This window comes from Mus caroli, unplaced genomic scaffold (genome assembly GCF_978045245.1).
Source record: "Mus caroli unplaced genomic scaffold, Mus_caroli_1 scaffold_14, whole genome shotgun sequence".
Taxonomy (NCBI): Eukaryota; Metazoa; Chordata; class Mammalia; order Rodentia; family Muridae; genus Mus; species Mus caroli.
The window spans coordinates 10,468,444-10,483,492 of NW_028227269.1; the positions used below are offsets into that span (position 1 = coordinate 10,468,444).

The 15,049-nt window shown below is 45.0% G+C and overlaps 1 long non-coding RNA gene across 1 annotated transcript; it reads right to left on the reverse strand.

Moving 5' to 3' along the window:
- Window positions 1–1,767: 1,767 nt before the first annotated feature.
- LOC115032759 (uncharacterized) lies at window positions 1,768–14,277 on the reverse strand. Its single transcript, XR_003838358.2, has 4 exons — window positions 13,979–14,277; window positions 6,275–6,487; window positions 4,751–4,858; window positions 1,768–3,761 (listed from the first exon to the last, which is right to left on the reverse strand). It is a non-coding gene; the product is annotated as an uncharacterized LOC115032759 (long non-coding RNA).
- Between the last annotated feature and the right edge of the window lie 772 nt (window positions 14,278–15,049).

A 15,049-nucleotide genomic window follows, 5' to 3' on the forward strand; every position in this document is an offset into this window, starting at 1 on the left:
GGCTCATTTCCATAACAGCTTTGCTGAGTGGTAAAGCACATGCCCTGTGTGTCACCCTGATCTGGTGACAACTCAATGTCTTTTAATAAATTCACAGCTGTAACCATCCCTGCTGCTGTTAGAGCGTACCCATTCTGATGGCTCTTTGGGAGTTTGCTTGAAACTTTCATTTCGTTTTTACTTTTTTTTTTCATTTCATTTTGGTTATGTGTGTGTGTGTGTATGTGTGTGTGTGTATGTGTGTGTGTGTGTGTGTGTGTAGATATATAGATATAGATAGCTATTGTGGATAATGCTCTTTAGGATCACTGGTGTATATATGTCTGTGTTCCTGTTTTCAATATGCTTGGTTGGTCATAGGCCTAGACATGGAATTGCTGAACATGTGAACATGTTGTGGCATTTAGAAAGTACTGACAAGACAAGCAAACCAGTAGTGACCGAGTGAATAGGAGATGAACAGGATTTTGACCACACAGGACCTTGACTATTACATGCAACCGGGACATGGATGGCCACTAGAGCAAGGGGGTGCCTCTTATCTCACTGCATATTATAATAAGGACAGCCACAACCGCAAGAAGGCTAAAGCACAGGAGACAGAAGTAGCGAAGGTTTGAGATCTCCCCCATCAGCACCCACCATGGTCCCACTGACAAGTGCTGAGGGAGAGAGATGGCTTAGGAACTAAGAACCCTGGCTGATTTCCTGAGGATCCAAGCAAGTTCCCGGCACCCACATGGAGACTCACAACAGTCTCTAACTCTAGTTCCAGGAGATCTAATGCTCTCTTTTGGCCTCTGCAAGAACTGCATGCATGCCATATGGCACACAGGCAAACATACATATTGTCTTAGTCAGGATTATTATCGCTGCGATGACACACCATGACCTGAAGTACCTTGGAAGGGGGAGGGTTTATTTGGCTTACACTTCCACATCATATTCCATCACTGAAGGAAGTCAGCACAGGAACACAGACAAGGCAGGAACCTGTAGGCCTTAGCTGATGCTCCAGGGGGCCCTGGAGGAGTGGGGCTTCCTGCCTTGCTTTGCATGGCTAACTCAGGCTGCTTTCTTATTGCACCCGTCCAGGGATGGTCCCACCCACAACGGGATGCCACCCCACTCCCATCAATCACTAAGAAAATGCCCTACAGCCGGGCGGTGGTGGCGCACGCCTTTAATCCCAGCACTTGGGAGGCAGAGGCAGGTGGATTTCTGAGTTCGAGGCCAGCCTGGTCTACAAAGTGAGTTCCAGGACAGCCAGAGCTATACAGAGAAACCCTGTCTCGAAAAACCAAAAAAAAAAAAAAAAAAAAAAAAGAAAATGCCCTACAGTCTGAGCATTTTCTTAGTTGATGGTCTTTCTTCTCCAGTGACTCTAGCTTGTGTCAAGCTGACATGAAATTAGCCAGTACAAAGGACCCCATTTCAAGATGGCACACAAACACATTACTATTAAGCCACAACCCTTTCTTTCTTATTCATCCCCAAGATCTCACAATAAAGACATAAATAATTCTAAAAGTCTCACAGTCTTCACAAATTCAAACAAACTGTAAAATTCAGTCTCTTTAAAAATCCAAAATCTTTAAAAGTTCAAAATCTCTCAACTGTAGGCTCCTGTTAAAAAAAAAAAAAAAGTAAAAGTAAATTAAATACTTTCTTACTTCAAGAGAGAAGAGCCAGAGCACAGAAACAATCTGAACAAAGCGAGACTCAACTCTACTGTAAGTAATGTGTAAATAATTGTTGTCCAATGTCTGGGATTTGCTCCCCAAAGGGGTAGGGTCACCTCTCTGGCTCTGCTCTCTGCAGCACACATAGCATTGTCTTCTAGGTTCCAGATGGCTTCAGGTCACTGTTGCTGCTATTCTTGGTGGACATCCCATGGTACTCACGTCTTCAAAATACTGGAGTCTTCTGCTGCAGCTGGGCTGCTCTTTCACCAATATCTTCCTCTGAGCTCTCTTCAGGTTCTCTGGCCCTGTCACACATTGCCAAGCCTCAACTCTTCTCCATGACCCCTTCATGCCTTCAAAATCAATACTACCTGGGTGATTCTTACACTACCAAGTTCAACCACCAGCAGGAAGTATAACCTTGGTCACTTCTGGAACACAGCTTCTTTGGACTGACTCCTAGGAAACGCTTCCTAGAAAGTTTCACCTAATGATGCTGGCCTCTTCCTAATCACAGCTGATTCTTTAGCTCCAGCATCCATTATCCCAGCAAGACAAAGGTTTCACTGTAGTGGTTCTTGTCTCTTGCTAAGCACAGCTCATTCTTCATCTCCAGCTAACCAGAATCACAGATTCTTTGCATAAATAGCCTGGTGGAGTTTTTGCTTCCCTCTGAAACTTCACAATCCAGGCCCTCATCATCTGTGCTGCTCTCAAAATTATCTTCCAAGCTCCTACAGAACATCCCACAGAGCTCTCAACATTTAATCATTTTTCTAGCTCAAAGTTCCAAAGTTCTTCCACAATCCTCCCCAGAACAATATGATCAGGTCCGTTGCTGTAATACACCACTATTATCCTTGTACCAATTTCTGCCCTAATTAGGATCACTATTGTTGTGATCAATCACCATGACCAAAAGTAAATTGTGGAGGAAAAGGTTTATTTAGCTTACACTTTCATATCACTGTTCATCACCAAAGAAAGTCAGGACAGGAACTCATACAAGACAGGAACCTGATGCAGAGACCATGGAGGGGTGCTGCTTACTGACTTATTCCTCTGCTTCTCTATAGAATCTAGGACTCCCTCCCAGGGACGGCCCACCCACAATGGGCTAGAGTTTCCCCCATCAATCACTACTTAAGAAAATGTCCTACAGCTTAATACTATGAAGCTATTTTCTCAACGGATGCTCTCTCTTCTCCAGTGATTCTAGCTTATGTCAAGTTGATGTAAAACTAACCAGTGGATACATAACATTTTAAGATAAGTAAGTCTTAAATAAAAGACAGACTACAGAAGATAGCTTGGGAGTGTTGAGCCCTAAGTAGGACATCTATCACACACACATACAAACACACGCACGCACACCCCTTGGGAAATATAGAAGAGGGGACACAAAGATCCTAAGAGATATATATCTTCTGGGTATGGCATAGCCATTGCATTGATGAGCTTGCTCACATGAAACAAGATCAAGTCCTTCTAGCAGGGATGGAAAAAAAAAAAAAAGACATGCTAATCCCCACTCCTACCTGCAGAGCTTTGGCAGTTAGAAGCTAGTGGTATCAGGAGACTTACTTTTCTTCAGGAAGTGAGTGGCCTGTGTGCCCAAGGATGGTCTGACACCTGTGCACCCACAGACAGTGCTGACTGGACTCGGTGACTTATGAAAAAACGGACATGAAATTGGGACCAGGGTGTAGTGAGGGGAGTGTGGGCTTGATGTGATCAAAATACATTGTATCCCTGTGTGAAATTATCAGAGAATTAATAAAAAGAATGAACTCAGAAAGGTGAAAGGTCATTACTGAAAGTTTCCAGTGCTCAGTGACAGCCATTGTTCTTAACAAGCTTTATTCTCCGGTCTCCTTTGTAACTCACGGAGGTTACAAAAGCCATGATAAACTTGTGATTTCCAACTCTGCAGCCCGCTGGGCAGCAGCCAGCACAGATCAAGGCAAGAATCATTATTTATTCATTTTAAAGTGATGTATTGAGCGTCTATGTCATGCCAGGAGTTAGTTACCTTTGGTTGCCCTGGCAGTAACTTCAGTTGAACCCAAGCAGGACCTGCAAGCACCAAACCAAGAAGCTAAGTAGCATCCAGGGCAGGATGCTGCCAGGCAGCAGTGGTTAACAAAAAGAACTCAAGCTTTGCAGCTAGAGAAATCGGTGCTCAGAGCATAGCTTGTCAATCACAACTATGCATAGCTACCTTATCCTATATTCTTACTGTTATCAGGGTCCTGACAGCAATTCCTTCTACACCTTATTCATTGTCTTTGAACCCCCTGCCTTCCGCTCTTAAGTCCCACTGTGAACGAGACTCAGTTTCCAACAGGGACTCCAGTTCTAGGGAGGTTGTAAGCACACAATCCAGTCTCACCAATCATTACTAAATCCCCTATCTAAGTGTCACCACGGGACCGAAAATCTGTCACAATTGGTTGTACTCTATTGTGGTTCTTGTTCAAAATCATCTCTATTTCTGCTGGACCCAGGGGCCACAAGCCTGGGACTGACCAGCATAAAAATGTCAATAAAGCCACCCAGAGGATAGCAGAGGCTAGGAACTCAGAGAAACCACATCCCATTGCCATCTCACACATTCCTTCGATAGATTCCTTCTAAGGCCACTCTCCTTGGTGTTCCCTCAGATGTGAGCTCACCCCTTCTCTTTTGTGATTAAGCCAGTTTAACTGCTGCTCATCCCTCCTCCGAACCCCTGGGGTGGGCTCCTCTGAGACAGCAGCTGCCCTGAGTCTCTGCTCCTTCTGCCATCCTCACACTTGTCATTCTCTCGTGTACCCTCTCTCTCCTGTACACCTCCCGCACTGGGAGGAAGGCGCTGCTCATTTCTGTGGCAGAGGTCAGCGTCAGCATCTTCCTCCATCTCTCGCTCTTCATCTGATTTTTTGAGATGGAGTCTCCCACAGAACCCGGAGCTCTTGGATTCTGCTGCTTGTCTGGGAGAGAATGACAGGGATCCTCCTGTTTCTGCCTCCCCCAGGGTTGGCCTTACAGGACTGTAGTGCCTGCTTCCAAGCCCAGCTTTTTACCTGGAGGCTGGAGCTTTGAACACGGGTCCTTACACTTGCGTAGGCAGCACTTTGCCCACCGAGCCATCTCCTGCAGCCTTAAAGTAGCTTCTTTGAGGAAGGCACAAGCTTAAGGAGAGTAAAACAGAAAACCAGAATGAACCTGAAGAGCTGATGACAGAGTGTCAACTTTATCAGCTTCAAACTAACAGTTGCCTCTGTACCTCTTTTCAAGAGAACATACAATGAGTCCTTTGTGCCTGGGCTCCTGTTGAGAGTACAGTGGTATGTGACGGCACCTAATACTGATGAATCTACTAGTCACATCAGTATTCATGGGTTTCATTGTCTGTCTTTCCAGTCTCACCATTCTCATTATAAAATGAACCAGATCCACGCTCAACATTTTGAGCAATGGATGGGAGCCAGATACTGAGGTAGCATAATCTAGGAACCATTTTACAACTGATCAAATACAAATGTCTGTTCATCACTTTCTTGGGGGCAAAAGGTGGATTTTTTTCTAACTTTTAATATAGGAATTTGAGATTATTAATTTCAAAAAAGAATGAAAGCTCCTTTTAACGACAAGCTAAAGACCTTCTCTGCACCCCATAACGGCAGGTGGGAAGGTTCTGGGGATCAGGGCCACTGCCCTGCGCCTTCCTGTCCAGAGCCCCAGGGGATCAAAAGGCCGAGAGAATGGGAGGCGATGCTTCTGCAGAAAGGCCCCTGGCTCTTGAAATGAATGACCAACTTCTTTAACAGACTTCTCCCTCCCGGCTCACATTCCCCATGGTTGGTGAGGCAGAAAATTCACAAGAACAAAGCTCTTGCCCTAAAAAGATCTTTTCAACTTAGGGTCAATTCCACATCTGAAGCTTCCCCGGGAACCACCTTTAAATTGAGACGAGGGGGAAAGCAGCTGTTGCCTTTGCGCCTGGGAGAACCACACACGAATGTGCACTAGTGTCTGCCTGCCCCACACAAGCATTCTTCCTGGGAAATTCACACATGCGGAGGCCCAAGTAGCCTAAGGAGGTGGGGGAGTGCCCAGAGGACATGGGTGTCCAAATCCCTGGATTCCTTGTCCTACCATGGTGAGTTCAGGGTAACTTCTAGAAGCCTCCGAGTGACCTAGGCTCCCCTCACAGCTCCTAATCAGCCAAGGAGATAATATGTGTGAAGACCAGACCATCTTTCCTGGTCCTGGAACAGGTTACACTTCACACCAGTTTGAGCATGTGGCAGCATCTGTCCCACTGAGTATTATCAGGGTTCCCTTCTCTTCCAGCCTCTCAGGATCCAGAGTTCATTAACATCAATATTGTTCACATTTTACTCACAGGGAATGGCAGAAATCTATGTTCTACATGGAGCTAGGACCTTGAACTCTGTTCCTAACCTATCACTCTGGGGGCTGGGGAGGGGCTGGGTCTGGGGGCTCCCTTTGATCAGATCCATCTGAGGAGGGGCCAGTCCTGGCTATAAGCAGTATCCATCGCCCTGGGAATCCAGACAGGGACAGGGCAGATGAGTTCTCACCTGGTGCCCAGGGCCAGGCTAAAGTGATCAAGTCTCTCTCCAGCCAGAAGCACCATTCCTTTGGCTCCAGGGTAATAAACTGAGTGTCAGGGCTTAAGCTGTAACCCGGTTCATTTCTGGGCCAAATCTCTGAAGCTGAAGGGTTTATTTTTAAGGACTAGCAGTTTGCTGTTTCCAGCTTCTCTCATCAGAAATTGTGCGATTCAGCTCGATCTGCATTGGAAGCATAATTTATCATTGTTCACAGATGGTGGCGAAGGATGGGGAGGAGTGTGCTTTTCATTTTAGTTCAGCAAACATTTCCGGAGCCTTTCTTGTGTGCCAGGCTCAGAGTAAAAGCACTAGGGATGTGCAAATGAGTGACAGGAGTTCCCGCTCCTTGAGCGCTTACAGGCTAAGTAGGAGCTAGAGGTGCAGCCTGAACATTGACACTAACTCTGCCTTCCTCCAGAATCTCCTTCTGATTTTCCCTATTGGAGTCACCTTGGGAAAATGACCTCATCTCTTCCTAAACAGAGCTTTGCCAGCTTTGTCCATCTCTGGGAAACACCACTCTCCGGTTCCATTGATTTTCTTCTGTTGTTTCCATTTTTTTTGTTTATTAACATTTGCTCTAATCTTTATTGTTTCCTTCCGTCTGCATGCTTTGGGATTTATTTTTTCTCTTTACTCCCCCTAGTTCCTTAAGATGGGAATTTAACATGAGATTCTCTTTTTATCTTGAATTGAAAAAATTATGTGTATGTACAAGTGCCTGCATGTATGTATGTGTACCATGTGTGTGCCTAGTGTCCTCTGAAGCCCAAAAGGGAGTCGGATCCCCTAGAGCTGGAGTTATGAGTGGGTTCTGGGAACCACATTCAGGTCCTCTGCAAGAGCAGCAGGCACTCACTCTGAAGCCCTGAGCCATCTCCCTAGCTCCCCTCTTTCCCCATTTAATACAATGATTCACAGCTATAAATTTCCCTCTAGCCACTGCTTTAGCTTCTCCCCCTAGCTGTCTACCATTTCTGCTTTCACCTTTCTCAGAGAAGTTTCTAACTTCTCTCAGGATTCCGTCTTGGACATGGCGGCTCCATCTCTTCCTTGTGCTTGTTTACTGTTATGATGCTCTCTGTTGTTGACTTCCAAGTTCGGTCCAGTGTGTTTGGTGCCCGGGTAGCTCGAAGTCTTTTGAGCAGACTGAGGCATGTCTATGGACTACCATATTCTGGGGGAATGCTCCCTGTGCACTAGAGGGATATGTATTCTGTTGTTGGGGCCTCTAAAGATTGAGTCTTCTCAGTTTATATTCTGCCAGTTATGATTAAGACTTTCCAGTTCCGGTTGAAAACCAGGTATTGAACTATCCAACTAGTATTCTTGAATTTTTACCTTGTTACTTTAAAACCATAGTTTCCTTAAAGGACAATAATTATTCCTGCTTTACAGAGGGGTAAAGAATTAAAATTACACTGGGTGGTGGTACATACCTTTAATTCTAGCACTTGGGAGGTAGTGGCAAACAGATCTGTGAGTTCAAGGCCAGCCAGGTCTACAGAACAAGTTCCAGGATAGGCTAACATATTCTAACTTGTCATCCCAACTCTGCTAGCTGGATCCTCACAGAAGGGTCACGAAACTTGCCTACTCCTCTCTCGTTCCTTTCTTTTCCCTGTTTAACAAATCAATGCTTACTAGCAGCTGTGGCTGGGCCACACTGTGCCCTGGCCTGCTTTAAATGCCCTTCTCTCTGCAGCAAGAGGTAGTAGTGTGTCTAAGCAGGTAAATAAAATGCAGGAAGCATATACTTTGGTGGGGGAAGGAACAAAAGGTCTAGAGCTCACATAAAGACAGAGGTGAGCTGCCTAGTAGGGAGGTCGTGAAGGAGCAGGAAGAGTGGTTCCCAAGAAAGCACTACCAAAAACTGACAAGAAGTGCAGTCCTCAACAGCAGCTTGAGTTTCATAACCCTTCCTGCCCCTGCCAGCCCTCTTAGGTGGGAGGGGGCCCGGGGAGGAGGAGGAGGAGGAAAACAAGAGGATGTTACACTAAGTGAGTCATCCAGCCTCAAATAACCGAGAGCTGCTAAAGCAGAAAGTTCTCAGCTTGGAAGTGTGCCAGCTTCAGTGCTGCAAAAATAGCCACGATGAATTCACATATTTCTCTGGGAGTGTTGGTCCATCGTACCAGTGAAATCTCAGCCATAGCAAATTGGAACTTGGGGCCCATATGCTCAAAATCATGCTCAGATTTTGGTTAAAGGTTTTCTTGAGAAGGCTGAAAAAGCTGGTTTTTTTGTTTTGTTTTGTTTTTTTACTGAAAGTGGTCTATTCTTCTATCCTGTTGGGGTTACTACACTATGGGATATTGTTTCCTGCTTGGAGTGAAAAGTCTTGGTGTTTTTCTGTTGGAGTTCTCCATCATCTAAGCATGATAGTCTCGTTAGTTGGAAAATGTCACAATGTAAGAATGCCTGCACACTGTAGAGGGAGAAGAGGCATTGTAGCCCAGAAGCCTCTCACTAGAGCAGTGGTTCTTAGCTTTCTTAATGCTGCAATCCAGTTCTGCATGTTGTGGTGACCCCCAACTATAAAATCATTTCATTGCTACTTCAGAACTGTAATGTTACTACAGTTATAAATGGTAATATAAATATCTGATATACAACTCCTTTGGTGGCCCACAGGTTGAGAACCACTGCTCTAGCAGCACCTTGACCAACCTGGAATAGGTATGTGACAGTTTTAGAGAGTTTAGAGCTAATTTATAATGTGTAGGGGAGACAAAGAGATGAGCTGAGGTTTTCCTGGAGGGGCACAGCAGGAAAGCCCACCTTCCAGGGCTTGACAAACTCAACATCCAAGACCCTTGGGCCCCAGGCTCCTTACCTGAAAAAGGATAGTGCTGGCTCTTACATGAGTCAGAATCCAAAATATCTGGCTTCTGGGTGGCATTCCAGAGCAGACTTTTCATTCAAGGGGGTGGGAAGGATGACTCAGGGCCCTGACACTGGGTAAGATCCTGACAGTCAAGAAGGAGGGAAGATCTCCCAGCAGGCAACAGCATAAGAATAAAGGCAGTCCTAGCACCATTACTTTCCAGCAATGTCATCTTTAAACTAGTAACTACCCTCTTGGTGATGCTTGGGAAATATGAAGGTAACCTAGCTTCTGGGTTGTTAGGACTGAACCAGGATGGGTACTTAGAATGATGCCAAGTTCACGGTATAGACCAATAAATGATACTTATTGTTTTTACATGGGGGTTGGTGGTATGAATTGAGAGGATTTAAGGAGGAAGGTTGGGAAATAAAGGATTTAAGCGTCTATCTTAGTTTGGATTTAATAGAGGCCTATCTCATTTTCTTGGGTGGGTTTGACACAGATGATAAAACTATATAACACTGAGTGTATGTTTAACGGTGCACTCAGTGGTAGAAACCAAATGAATTCCTGTCACAGATTTAAATGGCCCCAGCAGAGGATGTTCTTGAGCTGGTGACTCAGTTCTGCTTCCATCACCTAAGAAGCTGTTCATTGGTAACAGAAGGGGTACAATTGGTGAGATGGCTCCCACTTAAGAGCATTTGTTGCTCTTGCAAAGGACCTGGGTTTGGTTCCAGCACCTATGTTGGCTCAAGTCATGTATAATGCCAGTTCTAGGAGATACAATATCATCTTAAGAGCTCTACAGGTACCAGGCACATAAAATATGCAAACACATCAAGGAAAGTTTTAAAAAAAAGATAGGAAGGAAGAAAGGAAGAAAAATACAAGTTACTTGCTGAGAAGGGAGAATCTGAAAGACCATCCACATTTTGAGTGTTCACATAAGTCCCCTTGAGCTGCCATATGAAGTGACTAGGCTCATTGTCCGAGCTGTGCAAGCCCACACATCCTGCCCTTGTCCTCACCCATACCCACCCACAGGCAGGCAAGTCCACCAGGGCCATTCCACAAATTTCTAGCATGCTCTCCAGGGGCAGTGGTGTAATTCCTAGGATCAGCTGCATAGGAGGCAAGAAAGGCGGTGGGTGTCAGCAATTAGTTAATGTGATACCCACCTCCCTTCGCTCAGAGCTGGCCTTTCAGAGACAGGCAGAATCAAAGGAAATGATTGAGAAAAAGCACTCCAAGTTCTGGAGATGTTAATGAGCACAGCAATTAGCATAAGCACAATCCTGACATGTATGGAAAATCTTTATATGGAGAAGTCTCCAATGGTGGGCCCAAGAGAAGGCTTGGGGTGGGGGGTAGTTCACCATACTGTGACAGGAGGAACCACCCAGGCACTAACCATGTGGGGCCAATTCGCTAAGGAAAAAAATCCCAATTCACACTTCTTGGCCTTCAAGATCTAGGTAAAAAAAAGCCACAGACTCTGACAAATGTAATGGGGAAATAATTCCTTGGAATCTGTGATTGCTTAGATGGGAAAGAGGCAAGTCAGGTAATCCTTAAGTGACCCCAAGTGGTAAAAATACACCAACACATGGGATCAGACCTTTGTGGGTATTCACAGCGCGACACTAGCACCACCTAGTGTACAGAACTGGGAAGTGAGCCACAAACCCACACACCCTGACTCTGGTTGTCTCCATTAGCATATCGGTTTTATTCTACAGTGTTTTCTTGGTGCTGGGTTGTGAGCCAATAGCAGTGGGAAAACGAGTAACAATTTATGGATGGACACACATTACAAGATTTGTTATTACAGCCTACAGCACTAATACCAATATTTTAAGTAAACAGTACGTAATGATACGGATATGATCCAATTTCTTCAAATTGCCTGGCTTTTAATGCCAAACAAAATATCTCAAACTGTAGTCTGAGACTGTAAGCTGGTCCATGCTCAAGCATGTCTCAGGGTTCTTTAGCAAGCGCTTGTAAGTCTGACTGCGGCTAAGCCTGCCATCTCATGAACTTTAAATGGCTTCTACAGGGCTTTCTTGCTAGCCCCCTTTACAACAATTCCTCACAGTACAGGATCGGAACCAGTTCCCACCACTCCAAGTACCACTTTGTCTGAACACAGAATCTCCCACAGAATGTCCAGTCAGACTTTAAGCAGCTGACATCTGCGAGCAGCCAGGGAATCACAATATGCACTACTTCAACACTCAAGTAGTAGTCTCTCGTCTAATCAGTTTCTCTCCCAGATTCTCTACACAACCCTGAATGCACACACTCACGCACATGTGCATGCATGCATGCATGCATAGGGATGGATCAGGCTCCACTTAAAACAGCTTGCTAACATCACCTGGGACACCCAAGGTCTACTCCATCCAGAGCAGTCAACGCAGAGTTCCTGGAGGTGAGGTATAGACTCTGCACTTCATTTAAGGAATCTGGCTGTCATGTCTTTTGAGTCAATGTTAGGGTAAAAACTTGTCATGAGAAAAGCTCTGAGAGCTACTTCTGTGTTTCTCTCAGTGGTCCTGGGTTCCGTCCTTGAACTAACAGACTCTGATGTGAGTAGGTTAAAGAGAAGTCTGTAACTCTTATTGGGTCCTGCAGACCTCCTAGATTGCAAAATCTTTCAGATTTCTCTCAACAGTTTAACCAGAACTGGAATATCAGAAACAAAGAAACTAAGGCTTTAAAGAATTTTAAATGAATCTAAAGCAACTGAACAGAAATTGACAGCAAAATACTCAATCTTTTCCTCCCTTACAGGAACCAACCCCTATAGTGCCCTCTCTCTCCCTACCAGAACCCTATAAATCCCATCCCTTCCTCCCTCCCCCCGCCCCCGCCCCCCCCCCCCCCCCCCGCAAGGAACCCTCTTTAGTTCCCTCATCTCTTCCTCCCTTGAAAGACATCCTTCACAATAGCAAAACAGTATCCCTCCCTTTCCTTCCTGGACCATTGCATTTTTGTTCCAATATTCCCTCCTCCACTCCCACAAAACCAGATCACTTCAGGACTGTTACTAGTCCTTTGGAAAATGACATTATCTAGTCAAACGATAAGATTGCTGTAAGGAAATCTACCCTGGGTTTCCTTGTGCATTTACTCTTTTTTCTTTTCTTTTTTTATTTAATGTATCTTATTCAAATGACAATGAAGCACATAATTTCTCTAAGTCAAAACAAGGCAAGGAATATGACGAAATGGTTCTGCCCATTTCCAATTGGCCAGGAACCAATTCTTTTCTTTCTTTTTAAATCTGGGGCAGACTGAGTCATTGCCACATAGTTCTACCTTGAAAAGGGAAAAAGAAAGAAATAAAGACTGACTTCAAGCTTAGATCTTAGTTTATATTTAGCTTATAACCCATAATATAGTGGCCGGGTGGGGGTAGGAAGGGTGGGGGTGGTGGCAGTCACAGGGAAGGAGCAGGGTACAGAGTCAAGTGGGAAGTGCCTGCTGTCTGCTTCTCACTAGCACTGCTCTACACTCTATAAACACACAGCAAGGTTTAGGTACAACAAGTTCTATTTTAGTTCATAAAATATATTCCACAAGGCTCGTCCTGGGTTGTTAACGTCAATGTCAATCAGCACAAACCCGTCAGAAAGCAATCTGGCACTGGCGGTCCTGAAAAATACCCAGGGTTCAGTCTTGAGTTCAGTGTTTAAGACAACATTCTGAGAAGGTACGCACTGCAGCACTGTACAAGGACAATGGAAATAATGCAAATAACAAGAAATACGGGACGAGTGCCCCTCACCTACTGAACTTTCGCAGAACGCCTGATAGGCTGCTGAATAATGCAAATTCTTTTCCTTTTCATGAAGGAACCACAGCTTAGAGAAGCTGTGACCTTGAGCTCTGATATACTGAAGCATGGGCGCATGCAGATTCCACCCAGGCCACAGAGAATGAAGGTCATATGCCTCTAAGTTCCCCTCAGTGCTCATCAGCACTTCGGGAGCATTATCACATAAATTATCAATGGATTGTTACAAGCTTATTAAGAGTGGAAATACATCCCAATTCCTCAAGCACAAAACCACTCCAGTCACTATGCAGGGGTGACCCTCAAAAATCAAAGCCCAAAGCCACACCCATCGAGCACTGAAGTGGAGTGAACCATAGCATTTGTTTAGAGAGAAGAATGACCTAGACCTGTGAGCAGCATTTCAGCTCCTGTAGAACTGAAAAAACCAGGGACAATAAGGAAGCTGAGTCAGAAACACTACCATTTACAAGTTAATATTTAACATGTTCTAGCCTTTTCAGGGCCTCTAGTGCTCTGAGGCAGACGCCAAAGTTCTGTGACCAAGATCTGACCATGCAACAGCTCAGATAAGACCCTGTTACAGTACCAGACAATTCACAGAGAGTGGGCCGCTATTTCCTAGGGTCAGCCAGGTCCCTTATCAGGTCTTTCTGCCATTTCTCAAGAATCACACTAAACTAGTAGTATCGACTGGCTCACTAGTACTGCACCCATGGCCAAGTGAGGGGAAGGACAGAAGGAGGCACAGAAGTGACAGCCATTCTTCTTACTCACACCCCACTGATGGGATGCTGGGAAGGAGACCCTAGCAGACTCAGGAGTTCCTATTTGTAAAAGGAAAAAGGATGCAGTAGCATTTCTCAGGTTCAGTCATCAATGACAAGCAGGCTTAATGAACAACTCATAGGCTCACCCCTGGCACAATCACTAGGAGAGCATTAGTGGGGAGGCGGGAAACGAGACAGCAGGTTAGGTCAGGTCTCCACACTTCACACATGTACATCCCCCAAACCCCCACCGTGGGTCGGTTTACCTGAAGCTTTCTCCTGCAACAGCTCAAAATTAGACAGTAACCTGAACCACTCCTCAGCTGTCACTCAGCTCAAGTCAGCATTGCTCTTAGCTGCCCCATCACTATTGGGTTCAAAGGTGGTTCAGAGAACAAACAATGAAACCAAGGAATTCCAGTGCTGTTTGCAGTCCTATCATCCAGTGGCTCGGAGTCCAGTTCTTACGCCTACAAAACAAGCCTGTGACAAGAGGATCAGTGGATTCTTTCTGGCTCCTAGTATTTAACCAATGCTAAGTTCAGTACTGAACTTCAGTGCTATATTTGCTACTATGCATGTAAGCATGCATTTCTACCTACAAAGAGCAGCCCTCCCATGGCCATGAGATGCGAGAGCAGTCCTAGGACATCTCTATAAAGAAACTGGTCTCCAAGTTAACTAATGGCCAATGACCGGCATTGACAAATCCCTTTGTACAGAGTTCTGGAAGGGAAGCATCAGCGGTGGCGCTCCCATTAGTGTGCGCCTGTTTCTACGGAGTTTCCCTTGAGATTTTGCTGGACGATTTCATTGCTCTTGGGCAATCTCTAGGTAGAGAACACATCTATCCCTGAAACTACTTCCTTACCTAGGAGTCCAAAGGCTCAACAGAGCAATTCAATTATATGTCTCGAAATTTCTCCTTGAGGTTATTTTAATCAAAGGACAGAAATTAACTGATTTTCGAACACAGAGACACAGCAAAGTCATTTTGTCCTTCTGTGAATCAACTGCAAAAAAAGGTTCTTGAAAAAAAAAATTCAGAGACGCCTTCACTGTCACCAGCATTAGTCATCAATCCATACTGAATTTTCAAGCACCCTCCTAGTTTCCAAACCACCTTGAGGTCCTTGGCTTTTGTTTTACAGCTCTCCTCCAGCTTCATAATGTACCCAGACAGCCTGAAATATCTGAAAATCACTTCAGCCTAGCATCACTCCTGTGGAGAATTTCACTCAAAAGATATTCGGTCTGGGTTTGATATGGGTCCAGGGTCATATTTGTACATCCATAAACTATATTTCACAAGCCCACAGTGTTCTTAAAAGAAAATA